Here is a 20602-nt window from a genome sequence, read left to right on the forward strand (position 1 = left end):
GATAGCCCCAGGTGGAGCTATCGACTTCAAGGAACTGTATTTTTGAGTAAATCTTGCAGAATTCATATATTGATTACTGCATGGTGGATTTGTATTGTATTTGGTCTTGTCTTATGTAGTGGAGTATGGGGTGGTGTCATTTTGTAGTGTTTTCACTTAATACTGTGTGTTACGTGCAAATGCTTTACACATTGCTTCTGAGATAAACCTGACTGCTCAGGCCAAGCTACCAAGGGGATGAGCAGGGGTTATCTGAGCAGAATCTCCCTTATCCTGACTAGAGTGAGCGTCCCTACTTGCACAGAGTGTAAACTGACTCCCACCTAGAGACCTAATTTCTAACACTGAGCAACTAACTACCAAGCTCCTGGCCGGACATCTGTAGCGTACTGATTAAAGAAGTTACCTATCAGAATTCTGGAGTTTATGCTTCTTTTGACTCCTCCACAAAGGTGTCAGGTACACTGGTGTGCGTAGCACCTGACTCCTCCCTCCATCCCACGGGCATGCCAAACAGGCCTGCTGGAGAGACTGTCATGGGGAACCCCTTATTATTATACATGGTATTGCCACCCACAACTTGGCGGAAGCCCAGTTACCTCATAGTGATTTAAGCCGAACTGCAGCTGTTAACTCCAATGTCCGATTTAGGACTGCTCTCCCTGGAGCAAAGGAGCAACCCATTTCAGTTCCTTTGGTTTGTAGATGCAAATCACCATTAAATAAGAAAAGGCTTCTTTTGTTGCACCCTTAGCCAGAGTTATAACAACTTATATGGGTATCTGATGGAGTCTTTAGTCAAGTTAACGTTCAATGATCACTAGAGCTTCTTTCTGGGTAATATTTGAAACCAAGGGTTTTACGTTAAGTGTGACCATAATTCGGGTCTCCTTCAAATACCATGGATTTAGCATGATTAATGATGTTAGGTGTGCCCTAAATGTATGATTTTGTAGATCTTGGGTTTGGTTTAAGAAAGAAATTGACATATCTGGATATTGATTCCAGGACAGATGATTGGTGTTCAATGTAGCTATTCAGAGTTTTTATGTATTTGTGGAATTAGATATAAGACAGGAGGTATGGGTGTTTGTTAAGTAAGAACTCCAATTATATTTTGCCTATATTGCCCTTAGCAGCCCTTTGCTCTAATACTCTTGATATATATTCCAGTGATTATCTGCTGCGATCCTTGTTGAGTTTTGTCTAGTAATTTGGATTAAAAAAATATTGTAATCTTTCAAAGATGCATTTATCTTTATTTTATGATTAACTCTTTGTTGTCTTAGTTTCAAAAGGACTCATGTTTGTTTTTTTAATATGGTTTGTAATATTTGTATCTATTCTCTATTTAGTTGCTAGCTGATAAAATTATCTTTTGATACATGATAATTTCTTCTTTCGTAAAAGGTGTGTAATACAAAGAGATTTCTGTGGAAACTGATTACTTCTTACATGTGGAGCTCCTTTCCTGACAAACTAGAAACCTATTTCTACAAAAAATTGAATAGCTTCTGTTTTCAATTGTACAAATTTTGAAAGTGTGGACAGGAAAAATGTAAGGCCCTTGAATAATACTGCCAACTGGACATTTATCTTGATAAATTGGGGACCAGACTCTGTCCTCCTTCTTGAAGAACCGGTGGCGAGTTCTCATTTCCTAACATTGTTCCCCTCTTCCCCTGCTTCTCCCTGAAAAGGCTGCAGAATATTATGTCTTTTGTTTTTGTTATTTGATAATCCTTCTCCTGGGTCTTGGTCATTAGTGGTTTATGATGAAGATGTTTCAGCGAATATAACAAATTGCTTTCTGGAACGATGTGTGAAATCTGTCATTGACCTTGTTGCTTTAGGTCTGAAGTTAAAATCTTCCTTTGAACAGGGATAAGTCACATTAAGTTTGAAACTGTTCCGTCACTTTTCAAGTTTGATAAGCTTGGATCCAATGTTATTTATATATTAATTCTTCAAATGGGTGAGAGGGAGGGGCTGGGCACAGCCTCACACTAACACCTGAATTGGTTGTGCCTGTCTGCACACAAATGGTTGGATAACCATCTGAAGTGAGTCTGGAGCCAGGGCAGGAAGGGCAGGACCTTAGTGTACTCCAAACGCCTGTCTGTAAAATCTCCCCCACTTCAAAGGCCAAACTGTTAAGTCCTGGACATCTGCCACCACCAAGACAATACATTTCTGGACATGTGGATACTCTGACAGGAAGGACTGCCACTACCCTAGACTGCTTCCCTGCTGGGATTCCTGCTTTTCTGTGCTGACCGGCTGCCTGATGCCCTCTTGCCTGGGAATGAGAAGGACTGGATCTGCATCTTTCCAACCCAGAACCCAGAGTGACTCCAAGGGAAAGTGACTGTCCCTGATTGAAGTCTCAGGGACATAAAAGACTTCCAACCCTCCTACATCTACACCAGGACGCTGCCTTCTGTAAGTCTACCCTGCCAAGTGGTGCCAGCCTAGTCCGGGACACTTGGAAGTGGGCTTAAGGAGTTTGTTGCAAATGAAACGATGCATTGCTGCTGCTGTATGGATCGGAACCGGCGCATTGCCCCTGTTGTGTGGATCGGAGACAATGCATCACCTTTGCAGCACTGATTGACCACGGACTATCAATTTCAGAAGCCACCGTGCTCGGACTTGACACATGACTGTTGTTGCATAGAGAAGAGAAAATGTGCACATCTTTGCTACTGCGTGGGAAGGATCAACGCATTGCCCCCACTTCCGGGATCAACACCCAAGCATCACTTCAGCCTGCTCCTGGTGCCTTCGATGTCGACGCAACCAGGATTACAGTACTTTTGTTCAGTACTGTCCCAACAGGGACCCTGTAGCCGGCCCATGCTCCATTGGGGTCAGCCTGAACTTTTGACTTTGTCTTGGTCTGGCGCAACCAGATCTCCCTGGTTGGTGCTTGTTTTTCTAAGAGCTAACTTATGATTTTTTCTTTAAACATTAATATCTCAAGTTCTACTTATTGGATGTTTAAAGTTTTGGTCTTGTTTTATTCAATAAATGAAGTTCTATTTTTATAACCAGGTGTGACATCTTTTTGTGTGGGTTTTCACTGTTTTTCTGTTTGAAATGTTTCACAAATACTCTACACATTACGTTTTTGGTTTAAGTCTGTCTGATCTGTGCCAAGCTACTTGAAGGTGAGCACAGGTTAACTTAGAGTGCACTTGTGACTAACCCTGGCTAAAATTGTGGTACCTGCTTGATCAGGGTGCATACCTCTGTCAATCAAAAAACAATTTCTAACTTTGGAGATCAGCAGTGAGGAAAGGACTTTTGTTTGTGCAGTTCCATCAAGTAACTTTGTGTACACTACCAAGCCACATAAGACCAATTTGAGTTTAAATTCTCCCTGATTGACCTTTGATTTACATAAATGTATCATTTCTCTGCCTGTGCCCTCACCTGCAAAGATGGAAGTCAGAATACCAAGATATTCATGCAGCGTAAAATCACCAATACCCATGGTGTTGGTCATTTCAGGTGATGGCCTACCATAATGGTATTCCAAGTAAACCTGTAGAGCCAAAAAGTGTAAGGCCCAAAAACCGATCCTTACAATCGGTAGAAGCCACTTAAAACAAGTCAATGATAAGCACTGGCTCTGCTTCAACGCCAGAGAAAACCAAGCAGCCTGACAAAAGCTCTTAAACAGCCACTATGGAGTCACAGTAGTAACTGTTATGGTAGTTGGTGGTTAATAATTATTTCCAGGTCCTCATTTTGCATTTCTCAGAAGTCTATGGAACCCACTCATTCCTTATACCAAAGCGATCCGCAGACGTATTGCTTAAAAGAATTCATTAGCTAGGTTACACTCCACAGTTTTAAACCAACCTATGCATACATTCTGAGTGACTTCACCTCTTAGTGGTGCGCCCCTCTCCTGCTTTTCAACCTTTCCACTGTCCGTTTTCTTCACTAGAGCCAACAGGCGTCTGATAGCATCTTACCTTCACAGGCGGCCGTGCTTCCGCATACCAAGGAAATTAATTCTTTTTAAGTCTCTGTATTTAATATTCTGAGTTTAATCAACTTGAACAAATATTCCCATCTGAACGGTTGCACATAAACTGCCTGATAATGCCAGCAGGCATGCGCGCCGCAGAGCAGGGGAGTTTCGACAGCTTGGCACTGAGGCCCTCCCGGGGAGGTCGCACTCAGGGCGACACTTCAAGGAATAGCCGCAAAGTAACAATTTCCTCTTGCACGACGTTGTATTTTTAGAAGCAAGACTTTTGTGGCTTGCGAGTCATTAGAAGCCTTGACAGCACCTTTTGTCTTTGAATAAGAGATTATCTCGAGCTGGCTGAGTACAGAGCATCAGTGCCCCCTACCCAACATTGCGCTACAATATGTCTATTCTTAGAGCGTGCCTGGACGGTGGCACATAGGGCATTCCATTTAATTAGCCATTCATATCTCGGACTTGACTAACTGAATAGTATATTGGCATGTTAATAGTTGGTTTAATGGTAAACCTCTTAACATACTCATCATAGGCCCCATCATGAACAAGTAGCTGAGGTGGCTCAGGGTGGGCCCACCGCCCGGCTTGTGGCATTAGCACTATTTAAAGTGCATGCATTTAACTTGGAGCTTCTCTGAGTTAGTGCTTGTTCTGCAGATGGCACAACTCAGACACAGGGCCTCATTTACAAAGGTAAACTTACACCTATGTGTAAATGGACGGTTGTTAGTACTCAAAAGCTAAAATTTGTGAATACTCAACAAAAATGTAAACTTACACAAAAGAGTAAGTTTACCTTTGGGAATCAGGCTACTAGTGAACAGTGTTTGTCTCGCTATTTCCGCGCTTTGCTGTCCGCAGTTTCCAAAAATTATTTAACTACTACAATTTACATCCATGGTGGAGGTGTCCACACGGAAAGGATAGATGTAAGTGTGCGAATTACATTTTGTACTGGAATAATACTTAACCTACTACAAAATACAGTTTGTAAATCGGGCCTTTTGTGTAACACGTATGCACTGTAAACCGTGCAAGTTCAAAAAAGCAAATGCTCATCTCTGCACTAAAGCAGCGCAGCTGGCCGTGATGAGGTCACTGGCCTTTCTCCTGAAAGGTACTAGTTATCTTTGCAAATACACTTGGGCTGATTCAGGAAGTATTTTAGCTGATAGCAAACAGACATATGCCAGATAAAAGATGTGATGGATGACTGGATGAATAATTGCACTTATATTGCAAGCATTACCCTTGGGTTGTCTTTCCAATCATTATGAGATTGTGCATGATTCATAAAATAACATTTTAGTTCTATTTATGTTCAAAGTGCAATCTAAGTGTGGATAATGTATGCCATTTAACTTACACCTACATAAATTATGAATGGGCCTAAAATGAAGCTGCTTGCAGGTGAATGTCAAGCAAGTAATCAAAAGCAGGTAACACAAATGATCACGCACAGCAAACGTGCAAATCCCACAGTAGGTTCATAACACAAAAGCACACATTCTGCGAGTCAGTTCAGGGCTAGGACAGACCTCCTGGTATGATCGAGCAAATCAGGAACATTGCTCGGGAAATACACGAGGGAAATAACAGTGAAATAGTACTGTTATTCCTACTGTAATTATTATTTTTATTATTTTGGTGAAAGAGGACCGTTAACCCCATTTCAAAGTGTCCTTTGCTTAGGGAAGAGATTAATACTACTTTTTTCAATTTGTACTGTGGTGCATGAAAATTAATGTCAAGGTCTGTGGCAAAGCAACATATTTTTGTGGAATTCGACTAAGGTAAGATGAGGATGCAAGGAAATGAATGGGACATTGGAAAAGTTCATATATCACAAGTGGCCTACCTCCTCATCTTTTTTCTGCACTTTTGTGAACTCTGTCAATCTCTGTCTATAACATCTATATACTCCATGTTTCTTAACCCCTTCACTGCCAAGACTTTTTCCCCTCCTGTGCCGAGCCTTTTTTTGGCGTTTTGGGGCAGTTCCTTAGGCAGGAATTTTAGTAATAGGGAGGGGATGAGTGGTCTCCCTTTCGAATTCTCATTAAGGCCCCAGGGTCTAAACTGTTGTGAATCCAATTTAGTTTTCATTGGGACTCAGGAGTTTAGCTTAGCCCTTTGGCTTGCAGGCCTGAGCCCCATCACCCAGTGACTTTTAACCTACTTAGCTTGCTCTGTTTTTGTCCATTTATTTTATTATTTCTTTTAACCCCTTTGCTGCCAGGCCTTTTACCCTCAGGTGCCAGGCCTTTTTTTGGCTATTTGGGGGTAGTTCGTGCTTAGGCCCTCATAACTTATTGTCCACATAAGCTATCCACTCCACATTTGCGTACTTTTTTTCCAACATCCTAGGCATTCTAGAGGTACATAGAGTTTTTGTGGGTTCCCCTGGAGGAGACCAAAAAGTTAGCCAAAATACAGCAAAAATTTCATTTAAAAAAAAAAAAAATGGGAAACAAAGACAGCAGAAGAAGGCTTGTGATTTTTTTCCTTGAAAATTGCATCAACAAAGGGTTTGTGGTGCTAAAATCACCATCTTCCCAGCTTTCAGGAACAGGCAGACTTGAATCAGAAAAACACATTTCTCAACACAATTTTGGCATTTTACTGGGACATATCCCATTTTTACTATTTTTTGTGCTTTCAGCCTCCTTCCAGTTAGTGACAGAAATGGGTGTGAAACCAATGCTGGATCCCAGAAAGCTAAATATTTCTGAAAAGTAGACAAAATTCTCAATTCTGCAAGGGGTAATTTGTGTAGATCCTACAAGTGTTTCCTACAGAAAATAACAGCTGAAATAAAAAGAATATTGAACTGAGTTGAAAAAAACAGTCATTTTTCTCCACGTTTTACTCTGTAACTTTTTCCTGCGATGTCTTATTTTTAAAAGCAATATACTGTTACGTCTGCTAGACTCTTCTGGTTGCGGGAATATATAGGGCATGTAGGTTCATCAAGAACTCTAGGTACCTACAGCCAATAAAGGAGATGCACCTTGCAACAGGTTTTCATTGTATACTGGGCATACAGCAATTCATTTGTCGAAATCTAAAAAGTGAGAAATAGGTATCAAGAAAACCTTTGTATTTCCAAAATGGGCACAAGATAAGGTGTTGAGAAGCAGTGGTTATTTGATCATCTCTGAATTCCGGGGTGTCCATACTAGCATGTGAATTACCATGCATTTCTCAAATAGAAGTCTTTTTTACACACTGTCTTACATTTGGAAGGAAAAAATGTAGAGACAGACAAGGGGCAATAACACTTGTTTTGCTATTCTGTGTTCCCCTAGTCTCCCGATAAAAATGGTACCCCACTTGCGTGGGTAAGCCTAATGCTCCCGACAGAAAACACATAGACACATCACATTTTTACATTGAAATCTGACATGATTTCGCAAAGTGCCTAGCTGTAGATTTTGGCCTCTAGCTCAGCCGGCACCTAAGGAAACCTACCAAACCTGCACATTTTTTAAAACAAGACACGTAGGGAAAATCCTAGATGGGGTGACTTGTGGGGCTCTCACCAGGCTCTGTTATCCAGAATCCTTTGCAAACCTCAAAATTTAGCCAAAAAAACACTTTTTCATCTCATTACGGTGACAGAAAGTTCTGTAATCTGAGAGGAGCCACAAATATCCTTCCACCCAGCATTCTGCCAAGTATCCCGATAAAAATGGTACCTCACTTGTGTGAGTAGGCCTAGTGCCCGTGACAGGCAATGCCCCAAAACACAATGTGGCCACATCACATTTTCCCAAAGAAAACAAAGCTGTTTTTGCCAAGTGCCTAGCTGTGGATTTTGGCCTCTAGCTCAGCTGGCACCTAGGGAAACCTAGCAAACCTGCACATTTCTGAAAACTAGACACCGAGGGGAATCCAAGATGGGGTGACTTGTGGGGTTCTCACCAGGTTCTGTTACCCTTAATCCTTTGCAAACCTCAAAATTTGGCTAAAAAAAACACGTATTCCACACATTTCGGTGACAGAAAGTTCTCGAATCTGATAGCAACCACAAATTTCCTTCTACCCAGCTTTCCCCCAAGTCTCTCGATAAAAATGGTACCTCACTTTTGGGGGTAGGCCTACTGCCTGCAAAAGGAAATGCTCCAAAACACTATCTGGACACTTCAAAATGATCAAATACAAAACTACCAGTTTTTGCAAGGGGGCACCTGCGTTTTTGGTCCTGGGCTCAGCAGCCAGCTAGGGAAACCTACCAAACCCAGACATTTCTGAAAACTAGACGCCCGAAGGAGTCCAGGGAGGTGTGACTTGCGTAGATCACCCATTGTTTTTTTACCCAGAATCCTCAGCAAACCTCAAATGTAACTAAATAATCATATTTTTCGCACATTTCTGGGTGGCATCACAACACCGGGACACATTTCAGACCACCCAACGTTCCCCTCAGTCTCCCAGTAAAAATGACACCTCACTTGTGTAGGTGGGCTAAGTGCTTGTGACAGGGAAGAGCCAATAACATTTTGAAATTGAGGGGGAACCAAAGCTGGTTCAAAAGGGCAGTTTGAAGAAAAACATTTTTAAGCTGATAAGTGCAGCAGTATTTTTATCAGTATAGATGAGACAAGGCTGGGTGGTAGGAATTGTGTGGATTCCTGCAGATTCTGGAAGGTTCCATCACAAAAATGTGGGGAAAATGTGTGATTTCCAGCAAAGTTGGAGGTTTTCAGGGCATTGTGGTAAGAAAATGGTGCGGGTGCATGTGAAGCACACCACCCTGGACTACCCAGATGTTTAGTTTTCAGATGTGTCTAGGTCTTGTGGTTTTTGCTACATGGCAGCGTCTCAAGGTCCATAAAGTGCAGCCCTCACCATTCCAAGTGGGACGATTTTGGGAGTTAGCCAAGCTCTCATGGCCCAAATGTAAAAACAAAATCCAAAATAATCAAATGTCCTCTTGCCTGTTGTGGGATAAGATGCTTTAGTGTGTGGGGGAGAGCTGAAAGACTGTTACCCCCTTCAGTTGTGGTGGGGGCATAACCAGGCCCATACTGGTTGCTAGCCACCACCCCACTATTTTTTTTTGTTTTTAAATTCCCTGGCATCTAGTAGACTTTCTGCCTCCCCGGGGTGTGGATCAGGGGTAATTGCCCCATCTGCCCACTGATGATAAGAACAACTTTGGCCACATTTATTTGGGGTGGGGGTATGGCTATACCATGACCCTCTTATTTTGGAAAAAAAATCTTCCCGGGTATCTGGTGGGCCTTCTGCCCCCCTCTTGGGGGCAGATGGGACTTCCAAAAATATGCCAATATGCCCCCAAGGGGGGCAGATGTGGCCAACAGTAATGTGCCCCCATTGAGAGTGACCCTTGCCCAAGGGTCTGCCCCTAAGGAAAAGAAACACATACACACACACCAATCCCTGGTGCCTAGGTGTTTTCTGCCCCCCCCCCGGGGGCAGATCGGCCTAATAGAATTAGGCCGATCTTCCCCAAGGGGGACAGAAATGGCCTAAAATAAATTTCCCCCCTCAGGGGAATTACCCTTGCCTAAGGGGTCGCTCCCCTTGCGTGAAATTGACACAAAAAATAAAGATCCCTGGTGTCTAGTCGTTTCTGCCCCCCTTGGGGGCAGATTGGCCTAACAAAAATCGGCTGATCTGCCCCAAGGGGGGCAGAAATGGTCTAAATCCAATTTGCCCCTAAGGGGAGTGACCCTTGCCTAAGGGGTCGCTCGCCATATATAAAAATCAAAAGAAAACAAACAAAAATATATCCCTGGTGTCTAGGGGTTTCTGCCACCAGGGATTTCAGGGGTTTCAGATTGGCCTAATTATAATAGGCCAATCTGCCCCCAGATCAAGGCAGAAAAGGCCTAAAAATATATTGCCCCTCTGGTGAGCGGCCCTTGCCCAATGGGCCACTCCCCTTATGCACAAGTATATATAAAAAAATATTAAAAATCCCTGGTGTCTAGTGGTTTCTGCCCCCATTGGTGGCAGATTGGCCTCATAAAAATAGGCCGATCTGCCAAATGTTATTTGCTTCCTAGGGGAGCAACCCTTGCCTAAGGGGTCACTCGCCACCTCTAAAACACAAAAAAACACAAAAAAATTATCCCTGGCGCCTAGAGGTTTCTACCCCCCAGAAAAGGCCTTGAAAAAAATTGCCACCCGGAAAGCGACTCTTGCCCAAGGGGTCGCTCCCCTTATGCTAATCTCCATATTTAAAAAAATCCCTGGTGTCTAGTGGGCATTTCAGCAGCCGGATTGCTTCACGATCCGGCTTCTGAAATGCTTTGAGAGACTTCAAAGGGAAGAAAATTCCTTTCCTTTGAAGCCTCTCAGGCCCCCATCAAATGATCGCGATGGAAGCTCATGGGGAGGTGACCTCTGATGAGGTCAGAGCGCATTCGCGCACTGACGTCATCAGACGTCACTGGGGGGGTTGAGGGTGGAAGGGCTCCCCCTTCCATCACTGCCTTGGGGGCGTGGGAGGGAAGCCCAAGGAAGGAGCGCTAGCACTCCCTCCGAGCTCATGTGCGAGGACGTAATGGTTACGTCCTCGGCACAGGAGCACTGTGCCAGTGGACTTAACCATTACGTCCCCGGCACAAAAGGTGTTAAGTAGGAACTTAATCATGTCTGTAAACCGCCTATATATTTGGGGCCCCTTGCACAAGTTACAAGCAAAGCCCAAATTAACTTGTGCTCATTCCTCTGGTAGTTTGGGAAAGAGCAGACAGGCTTAACTTACAGGCAATGTGTAAAGTATTTGTGCAGCAGTTCAAACAGGAATACATTTAAAACACAACACAAAAAACATCCCACACTAATTTAGAAAAAATTGAGTAAATTATAACAAAGAAAGCAAGACCAACACAACAAAAATCCAATCAGTAGAACCGAAGATATGTAATTTTGAAGCTCTCTGTGAATATTGCTCCAAAAAACACAAAGGGCCAACGGTGGATATCTGGTTGTGCTAGACTGGGACCAAGTCACAGGTTCTGGCTGACCACAAAGGAGCATGGGCCAGCTACAGAAACCCAGCTAGGACTGCTGAACAAGAGCACCTTAATTCCTGGTTGCAAACAGTTGCAGAGCATTTGCTGAGAATGTGTCACACAGCATGGGTTCTGAAGATCTGGGAGGCTGCAATGTCCTACATCATTGAGTAGGCTCCCAACGAGAGACTTACAATGCAAGAGCCTTCGCTGGGGACACGTTGCACAATTGCCCTTCCGATGGGGCTATGGGTTGCGATGCAAAGTCCTTAAATCAGGAAAGTCCACATAGCAGAGGCAATGCATCAGTTCTGCTCGGGGTTGCACAAGCCATGCAGCAGAGAGGATACATCCATTCTGCATAATCCACATAAGGACTGGCATTGCTCCTTCAGGCCCACTTCCAAGGGTGCAGGACTGGGGTGGCACCACTTGGCAGAGTAGAATTCAAAGGTGGCAGAATCTAGGTGCTAGGATCAAGGATGTTAAGCCTTATGTTCCTGAGGCTCCAGTCAGGAGGCCCGCCAACTAGCCCTTGTATGCAGTTCCAGTCCTTCTCACCAGACAAGAGGGCAGCATATCAACACAGCAGGGCAGCAGTCATTCACAGCAGCAGTCAAGCAGAGTGCCAGTTCTTTCAAAGCACATCTGTCCTACTTCCTGGCAGGGTTCACAGGTCCAGAAGTGTACTGAAATATTGGGGTCTGAGGTCCAGATTTATACTTTGTGTCCACTTTGATGGCCCCCCTAAGATGTCAGGCATCCCCTTCCTCCCTGCCCTGGTCCCAGCCTGTCTGGGATCACAATAGACAAGTGTCAAACCCTTTGTGAGAGTGCTCAGGTAGAGCCTTTGTGAAGTACTATTGTGGTAAATGATAGTTCCCCCCTTGCTAATTCAAAGTGGCCTATACTGTCAACACCTATCTTCCCTTTATCTCACTGTCTGGGAGCAATACACAAGGACAAGCTGCCAGCTAGACCTAGTCATGTGACCCAGGATCAGGTTACAGACACCAAATGGTTAGGGCAAGAAAATGTCAGCTTTCTAAAAATGGCGTTTTCAGAACTGTGATAAAAAAGCAACTTTTAATCACAATATTTGGACACCCACACAACTTCTCCCCCTGCTTCCAATTGGAAGTTACATCTTATTAAATATAAAAATGTAACTCCAATGTTATCCTTTGGGAGAGTTAGGCTTTCAAGTAGTTAAAAATTAATTTAGGAGTTTTTCACTACCTGGACATGTAAAACTTAAAGGTGCAAGTCCTACTTTTTAAATACATTTCATATTGCCTTCTGGGCTGTTCAGGGCCTATCCTCTGGGTGGCTTATATGTGTTAAAGAGGAAGGTTTAGGCCTGGCAAAAGGTTTATTTTGGCAGGTATAAATGGCAGTTTGAAACCACACACAGGCTGCACTGGCACATAATCCACCACTAATTCCTTTTGGGTTCCAGAGTAGCCTGCTACTCACCGAAAAGCACTTTGACGCCTCGTCAGGGGTAGTAAGCTCTATATAAATACTATTACAATACAATAAGAAATATTTGCAGGCCATCAAAGTAGGTGGCACAACAAGTGCCGCAAGCCCACTAGTGACATTTAATTTACAGGCTTGGGGTCAGTACTTAATTTGAGCCAGTGATTTCTGGTGTGGTGAACCAGTGCTTATTTTTAAGGGCTGGGGCTTAGTTTTCTGCCTCAAGCATTTACTGAGAGCAAAAAACACATGGAAAAGAGGGAGGAAGCAAAAAACTGAAACACGTCACAAAGGGAGACAGCAGAAAGCTTCAAGAGTGACTGGAGAGGCTGGGGATGGCTACAAATGGATTAAAGAGGCCCGATATGGCTTCAGGATTATACTGCCTCAGTATTTCGTGCTTGTGCATTTAATTGCAGCAGGTGCATGTTTCAGAGGGGAGCTTTGGGCACTGGCACCTTTTTATTTACATGTTAAGCACTGCCTGGGGTGCAGGTAGAACCACTTTACTAGAAATTTACAAGTAAATTAAATATGCCAATTGGGTGTAAGCCAATTCTGAAATGTTTTAAAGGAGAGAGCACAAGTACTTTAGCACTGGTTAGCAGTGGTAAAGTGCTCAAAGGCATAAAAGCCAAAAAAAAATGGGTTCAGAAAACGAGAGTGAAGGGAAAAGTGTTTGGTGATGACTTTGCAGAAAGGGCCAAGTCCAACACTGGCAAACGTACTTTGCTCTTCAGAACAAGACCATTCCATAAAACATAAGGTATTTCTCAAGTGGGTAACAACATCTTCCTGTTTCTACTTCATTCTAGCCACAATCACTCCCAAACTAAACTACTGAAACCCCACCTGCATTGATCACACCATAAATCTACCTAGAAAAAACCATGCCGCAGGCTCCTTGTGAAAGATCTCCATTCCCTGACAAACAGCACTGCCAACTGGTCTAATTTTGGTATTGCCTTCAGTTATTTTTCTGATGCAGTAGGATGTGTGGAACAAAGGACCATTCAATCCCTCGTTTCAATCAGAGAACTTCATTAGGTCACTACCAGCCATGTCGCACCACCAAAATACTTCAAGGAGCAACTGTTCAGTCAGTGAAATTTTAAAAGTTGTGGACAGAAACAGCAATGTGTGAATGTAGTGAGCAAGAGAAAGACTAAACCCAGAACGAGGTTGCCCTCTGAAACATTAAAAAAATTATATTGGGAAACTGGGCATAGTTTTACAATATAGTGTACAAAAAACACATAATCAGCTAAAACAGGAGCAGTTGTGTAGGACTTTGTCTTCTAGAGTAGAGCAATAGCAGCAATGGTGCAAATTTCCCTCCAATGCATGGACAATAGCAGTAGGAGATTTCATTCTTGATACTATCGGAACAGCATGAATGCTAGCAGTACACCCTTCTCTGAGAAGCTGCTGTGCAAGCTCCCATTTTGAGCACAGGAAGGAACTGTAGAAAACCAATACATGAGGACCCATAGTGCAAGCTACCATCCCTTTCAGAGCTTGTACAGAATTTCATGCACAGCATAAGTGCAAGCATCCCTCCCCCACAGAACATGTACAGCACAGACAACAGCTATGCAAGCTTCCTTCCCTCACAGAATAGGTGCAGCATCGACAAGAGCTGTGCAAACTTCCCTCTCTGAGATCAGGTGCAGCACACAAAGCAGCTAATCAAGCTTCCCTATCTTGCAGAACAGGTGTAGCATAGAAGGCAGCTGTGGAAGATTTTGTCCCTCACAAAACATGTACAAAATAAACAGCAGCTGTGCAAGCTTCCTTCCCTCACAGAACAGATGCAGCCTAGACAGCAGCTGTTCAAGCTTCCCTCCGTCGCAGAACAGGAGCCGCATACTAACCAGCTGTGCAAGCTTCCTTATTTTGCAGAACAGGTGCAGGGTACACAGCAGCTATGCAAGGTTTCCTACCACTCAAAACAGGTGCAGCATAGACAGCAGCTGTGAACGTTTTGCTCCCTTATAGAACAGGTGCATCCTAGACAGCAGCTGTGCAAGCTTCCCTCCCTTACAGATTAGATGCAGCATACACACCATCTGTGCAAGCTTTCTGATGCAACTGCCACACAGAAATGTCTCCACTTTCTAGGGTGACAGGACGTCCAGATGTGCCAGAACATTTCTGCTTCTTCACAGTGTGTCCTGGGATCCTCATAGGTTTTGTTAAAATTCTTAAGTGTTCTCGTTTTGGATAGACGGTCAGGGAAGCATGCACATAAGAGTTAAAATGGAGTGCATGCTCACAGCTCTCTCCTGTTACAGTGGCAGTCGGTAATTTTACGAGGGAGGGACGGGGAGGTGAAGGTTACACATGTACGCATGCACCTCACTCACATCCATTCATTCACACACGCATTCACACACCCATTCACAACACTCACTAACAAATACACATACATTCGTACACGAAGGCATGTACCACATAAAAAAAAAAAACTTACCTCAAGAGCCACAACTCAAACAGGGAAGCCTCGAGCATCCCAGGAGGCTTGGGACTGCTTCCTTCCCTCATTGCCTGACCTAAAGTCCTAAGACCAGCAAATGGGGGAAGGCAGCAGTCCCAATCACGTCACACAGTGGGATGGGTTCAGTGAGATTACTGACCACACCCCACTTCATGACGAGGTGTCACTGATTGACTCAGCCCTGGGCACTTCATGGCTTAAAACTGAAGGGCACAGATCCGAAGCAATCAGTGGCACTACCCCTCGCCATGAAGGGGAGGGCTTCGAGGCACCTTTGCCATGCTGAAGAGGTCACCCCCACAGGAACTGTGACTTCTTCAGCCCACCAAAGTTCAGCTCAGGCAGCCAGGAATCTGCATATTTAGCAGATGCCCAGCTCCTGGTTGCCTGACCTGAACCAGAAGAATGTCTGTCAGGCTGACTTTTGTTCAGCCTGACAGACATTCTTCACTTCAGGAAAAGGGTGGGGGGAGTGGCCATTCAGCCAGTAAGGACGGGCTGCTGCAGTCCTGTTATATCACCAAGGCGACAGAAGCTTTATTTAAGTTGCTTTTAAGCCTCGCCCGCTGAACTGCAAAGTTTAACCCAAGCTCATAGCAGAATGTATTGAGGTGGAATCTTCATCAGAAGGCCAAGCGCATAAGCCTTTCTTTGGGAATCATCACAGCGTGTTTGCACTATTGTCATTTAATATAACGGAAGTTGTCCCTATTTCGGTGTTATTTTATATTTAAAAAGGGGCCCCATAGGTTTTCTTTACAGTTTTATATTGTAGAAACTGCACATTATTTTTATAGATATCATGTTTCCACCGCCTTTAACTTGACGTGGTCTGTACTATCGACGCTTAACCAGCCCTGGTTTCATATTCTACCTTCATTTAATTTTGTTTTTTTTTCTTTCATAACTGCAAGACTACACGTCCCAAAATGCCAAGATAAGTAAATTGAACGGGCTACTAAATATGTCAAAGTATTTACACTTTATGTTTTCATGGGTGTATCTGTGCCCTTCAACATTTATTCCCTAACCTTATGTGTCCCCCGTGCACGCTGCCGAGCACGTGCTGTTTACTATATTGATGCTAGGTATTAGCATTTGAAAAGCCGTAAGCTCGCGACAGCGCTCTTCCGTGAGGCATAAAGATTTACATCTACCGCCGATTTAAACCTCTTTAATACAGGCGCAATCTCTAAAACACAATATAATATTTAATCTTCTAACATAGTTTGTCTCAGAGATCTGCCTGATGTTCCAGTGAAGGCCTTCTTCTACGTCTGTAGGTGCAGTCTTTATAGCCATTCTGCTTCTATGCGTCAGTGGCAACATTTAATTTTTTGGGATTTGAAAATCTGGTTACCATATCCCTAACCTCTTCAAAGAAAAATATATGCGTGCAAGCACCTGCTGCATTCATGCACCGAAACGAAGCAGCGGCCTTTGATCCATGAACATCTAGTGCACCAGTGTCTCTAACACTAGCTGGCTATGTGCCATACTACACATTGTTGGTGGTCATGTGTTTGGGACCAAATTCTGTCATGCTGGCTGTTTTAGGGACCCACCAGCCTATCATAAGCTTTTACATAGGTGGCATTCTGATTGGTTGCTGGCCCCTAAAATACAAGTACATAGCTCTCTGTCAAAACATTGGGAGGGGGTAGAAGGATGGAGAGTGTGTACTGTGGTGCAAAACGTCATCCAAACAAACAAACAAACATTTGCAAAGCCAGTAGCTATCACCTAACATCTATTGGTTTTGCCAATGTTTTTGACAGTGACTGTACAGTATCACGGCTGCTGTACACCATGGCTGAAAAAATGCATGTTCATGCCTACAAAGGGCACAAGCTTTCTTATTTAAAAAAAAAAAAAAACAGTAACACAAAATGACTTACAAAAATAAAGAAATCTGACCAAATAGGCTGGTTGGGGAGAGTGTGGGGGGCGATGAAGAAACAAAACAGGTGGGGAAAGCAACACAGCTGATGAGAAGAGTAGAAACGCTAGGGAGAGAACATGCGTGAAAGAAAGCAATGTGGAGGGTTGGGGGAACAAGCACATTGGCAGAGAAAGCAACGTGACTGAAGTGGTGGAGAGAAGCACTTTTGTAACAGAGAACAATACGGAAGGGAGAAACGCTCACAAGGAAGACAGCTGGAAAACACAAGCACTCTCCTGGAGTGCTTAAATAAAAATACAAATGTAGGTCCCTAAAAGTGAGCAGAGGAAGCATGGATGCTAGCTAATGAAAGACACTATACTCCAGGCAAGGTAGAAATAGAAAATGGACAGGCTGAAACAAGGGAAGACATCCCATAGAAACTAAAGCAAATAAGAGTGACAGTAAAGCTAACCAAATGCAAGCAAAGGGTGCACTGCAAGCCACAGTATGATCTTAATAAGCACACAATATGTCTTTATACTATTACTTCTATACATAATTATCCATCTATTCAAACTTAGATGGATGAAAGGATGAAGTGGTGTTGGCAAAGTCAGTGTTGCACAAATTCCAACCTGTGACCTGCAGTTCACATATGGATCACAGAAGCAGATGTACAAATTAGTGATCTTTCATAATGGCTAGCATTCATGACTTTTTAATACTTGCAGGTTTGCATCCAAGGGAGGAAAGGGTCGAAATGCCCAGCCTAATTGTGGGACTCAATATTGTGAATAACAATATTACGACACCAGAATATTGTGTCAAAATATCATCTACAAAATTATTGAGTTAACATACTTTGCACATAAACTACCAAAATATCATGTAAAAAAGATTCTGGAAACAAATATAGTCAAAAAGGTGAGTACATAGAAGTTGTTATACATATGGCATTCTGAGTAATTTTTTTAAGGTATTAAACTAGAAAATATTAATATAATTAAAAATAGGTAGTTTTAACAAGTAATGTAAATAAAACATATGTACACGTTTAGAAATATAGAAACAATAATTAAACAATTTTCAAAATATATTAAATTAAATGTCTCATCAATAATTTAAAAAATACAATAGGAAATAAACACATAATTTTTTTTTGCCATTTATTTTAATATTGAACTTCATTAAATACATGCTTTGATTTAAGTATTACAGTGATCTAAATATCAATAGCTATATCTATATAATATTTATGTACATTATTTATGCATATATATTTCACACACACACACACTATATATATATTTATGTATCTACACATACATACATATATATCATTTACATATATTTAATTATGTAAATGTTAGAATTTTCATCCTTTGGGTGGTCTCCCCTAACTTTGTGCCTCTGTTTCCCAGGTTGTTGATGGGTGTTGGACTCTGATTTTGCTGTTTTTGTTACTCTGGGCACTCTGCTAACCAGTGCTAAAGTGCAAGTGCTCCTTTACAAAATGTCTATGTAATCTTTTATCCATGATTTGGCCCTTTTGATGTATTAGTAAGTCCCTAGTACAGTGCACTAGAGGTGCCCAGGGCCTGTAAATCAAATGCTACTAGTGGGCCTGCAGCACTGGTTGTGCCACCCACATAAGTGGCTCTGTAATCATGTCTCAGACCTGCCACTGCAGTGTCTGTGTGTGCAGTTTTAACTGTAAATTCGATTTGGCAAGTGTACCCACTTGCCAGACCTTAACCTTCCCTTTTCATACATGTAAGACACCCCTAAGGTAGGCTCTAGGTAGCCCAAGGGCAGGGTGCAGTGTATGGTTAAGGTAGGGCGTATATTAATGTGTTTTATATGTCCTGACAGTGAAATATTGCTAAATTTGTTTTTCACTGTTGCAAGGCCTGTCCCTGTCAACGGTTAACATGGCGGCTGCCTTTAAAACTGATTAAAGTGTAGGTTCCCTTTGGGAGCGGATGGACTTGTGGAGTTTGGGGTCTCTGAGCTCACAATTTGAAAATGTGGATTCCCTTTCTGGGTCAGTTTGACTGGTTGCACCTCACACTAGACAGTGACACAAAGGGAGCTGGAGTGTAGTCTGCATTTCCTGATGAGCCATCTGTGCTAGGAGGGAGGGGAGGAGTGGTCACTCACACCTGAAAGGGCTGTGCCTGCCCTCACACAATGCAGTCTCCGACCCCCTGGTGAGTGTCTGGAGCCTGGCCTGGGCAAGGCAGGATTTCACATTCAAGAGAGACTTTGCTTTGAAGTAGGCCTACTTCAAAGGAGAAATTGGGTATAAGAAGGGCATCCAAAAACACAGACTTTAGAACACTTCTCGAAACCAAGAGGAACCTCTGCCTGGAGAAGAGCTGAAGAGCTGAGGAAGAAGAGCTGCCCTGTCTGTGACTGTGCTTTGTGGAGCTATCCTGCAGTTGCTGCTTCTGCCAGAGTAAGTGGGCAAAGACTGCACTTTGTGTGCCTTCCATTTTGTGAAGATCTCCAAAGGCTTGATTTAGAGCTTGCCTCCTGTTGTTTGAAGTCTCAGGAACAGCAAAGATTTCTCTGTGCCAGCACCTGGAGTCTCTGGAGGGACTCCCACTCTGCCCTGTGGTGCCCATCCAGTTCCTGGGTCCCTGAAAGGAGAAGCTGGCAGCCGAAGAGAAAGAAATCCATGCACAGAACGCCGTGAGGTGAAAAGATTGACATGACTCCGATCTGCAGTTGAAAAATTGATGCACCGCCGAAATCGTCAACTCTGCCTGCAACGTGACCGAAGAATCGACACATGGACCTGGAGAAACGACGCGCAGCATCGCTGACGGAGGCTGAGAGATCGTAACCAGCGCTGGATGGTTTTCGGATCATCGTACGGCTGGATTTCCTACGCAAGCACCGCTGGGCATGTAAAAACAACGCAAGGCCTGTCCGGACTCGATAGTGCTGACCAGATCGAAGCATCACTCTCCTGCATAGAGCAGAAACGCCGTGCCCAACCCGACAAAAGGAGAAACAACGCAAGGTCTCACTTGTGAGTGAATTCGATGCATCGCAAGCCCTTTTTGATGCACACTCGCCCGTGCTGGGTGATTTTTGATGTATCCCAGATACATTTTCACACTAACAGTGTTAGTGTGTGTTTAAAACTACATGATAACTTGACTTGTGTATTGTGGATTTTTATCATTTTGGTCTTGTTTTGTTTAGATAAATATACTCTATTTTTCTAAGCCTGTGTTGTATCATTTTGTAGTGTTTTCATTAAGTTACAGTGTCTGTTGGTACAAATACCTTACACCTAGCACTCTGAATTTAAGCCTACTGCTCATGCCAAGCTACCAAGGGGATAAGCAGGGGTTAGCTGAGGGTGATTCTCTTTTACCCTGACTAGAGTGAGGGTCCTTGCTTGGACAGGGGGTAACCTGACTGCCAAACAAAGACCTCATTTCTAACAGTAAATATATTATAAAATAATAAAATATTCAAACAATTGGAGAAATGACAACAATATTTACAATGGCTTAAAAAATGTAATTAATAAACATATAATAACAAAAGCACTTATAACAATTAATGAAAAATAAAAAATACAAACATTATTATTATTAGTAAAAATGTCTGTTTTTTAAAATTATATAAACACCAATGGCCAAAATACAAATCTAAAAAAATAACAATCAAAAATTAATGTCACAAGCAAAAGCATTGGACTTTAAAGGAATCAGATTAACTAATCTAACTCC

At 43.0% G+C, this 20602-nt stretch overlaps 1 protein-coding gene across 1 annotated transcript in view; it reads right to left on the minus strand.

Annotated features, from left to right (window-relative positions):
* LOC138299622 (corticotropin-releasing factor receptor 1) overlaps window positions 1-20602 on the minus strand; it is a 1731194-nt gene that overhangs the window by 1434663 nt on the left and 275929 nt on the right. The window lies entirely within an intron of this gene.

Source organism: Pleurodeles waltl, chromosome 6, assembly GCF_031143425.1.
Source record: "Pleurodeles waltl isolate 20211129_DDA chromosome 6, aPleWal1.hap1.20221129, whole genome shotgun sequence".
Lineage (NCBI taxonomy): Eukaryota > Metazoa > Chordata > Amphibia > Caudata > Salamandridae > Pleurodeles > Pleurodeles waltl.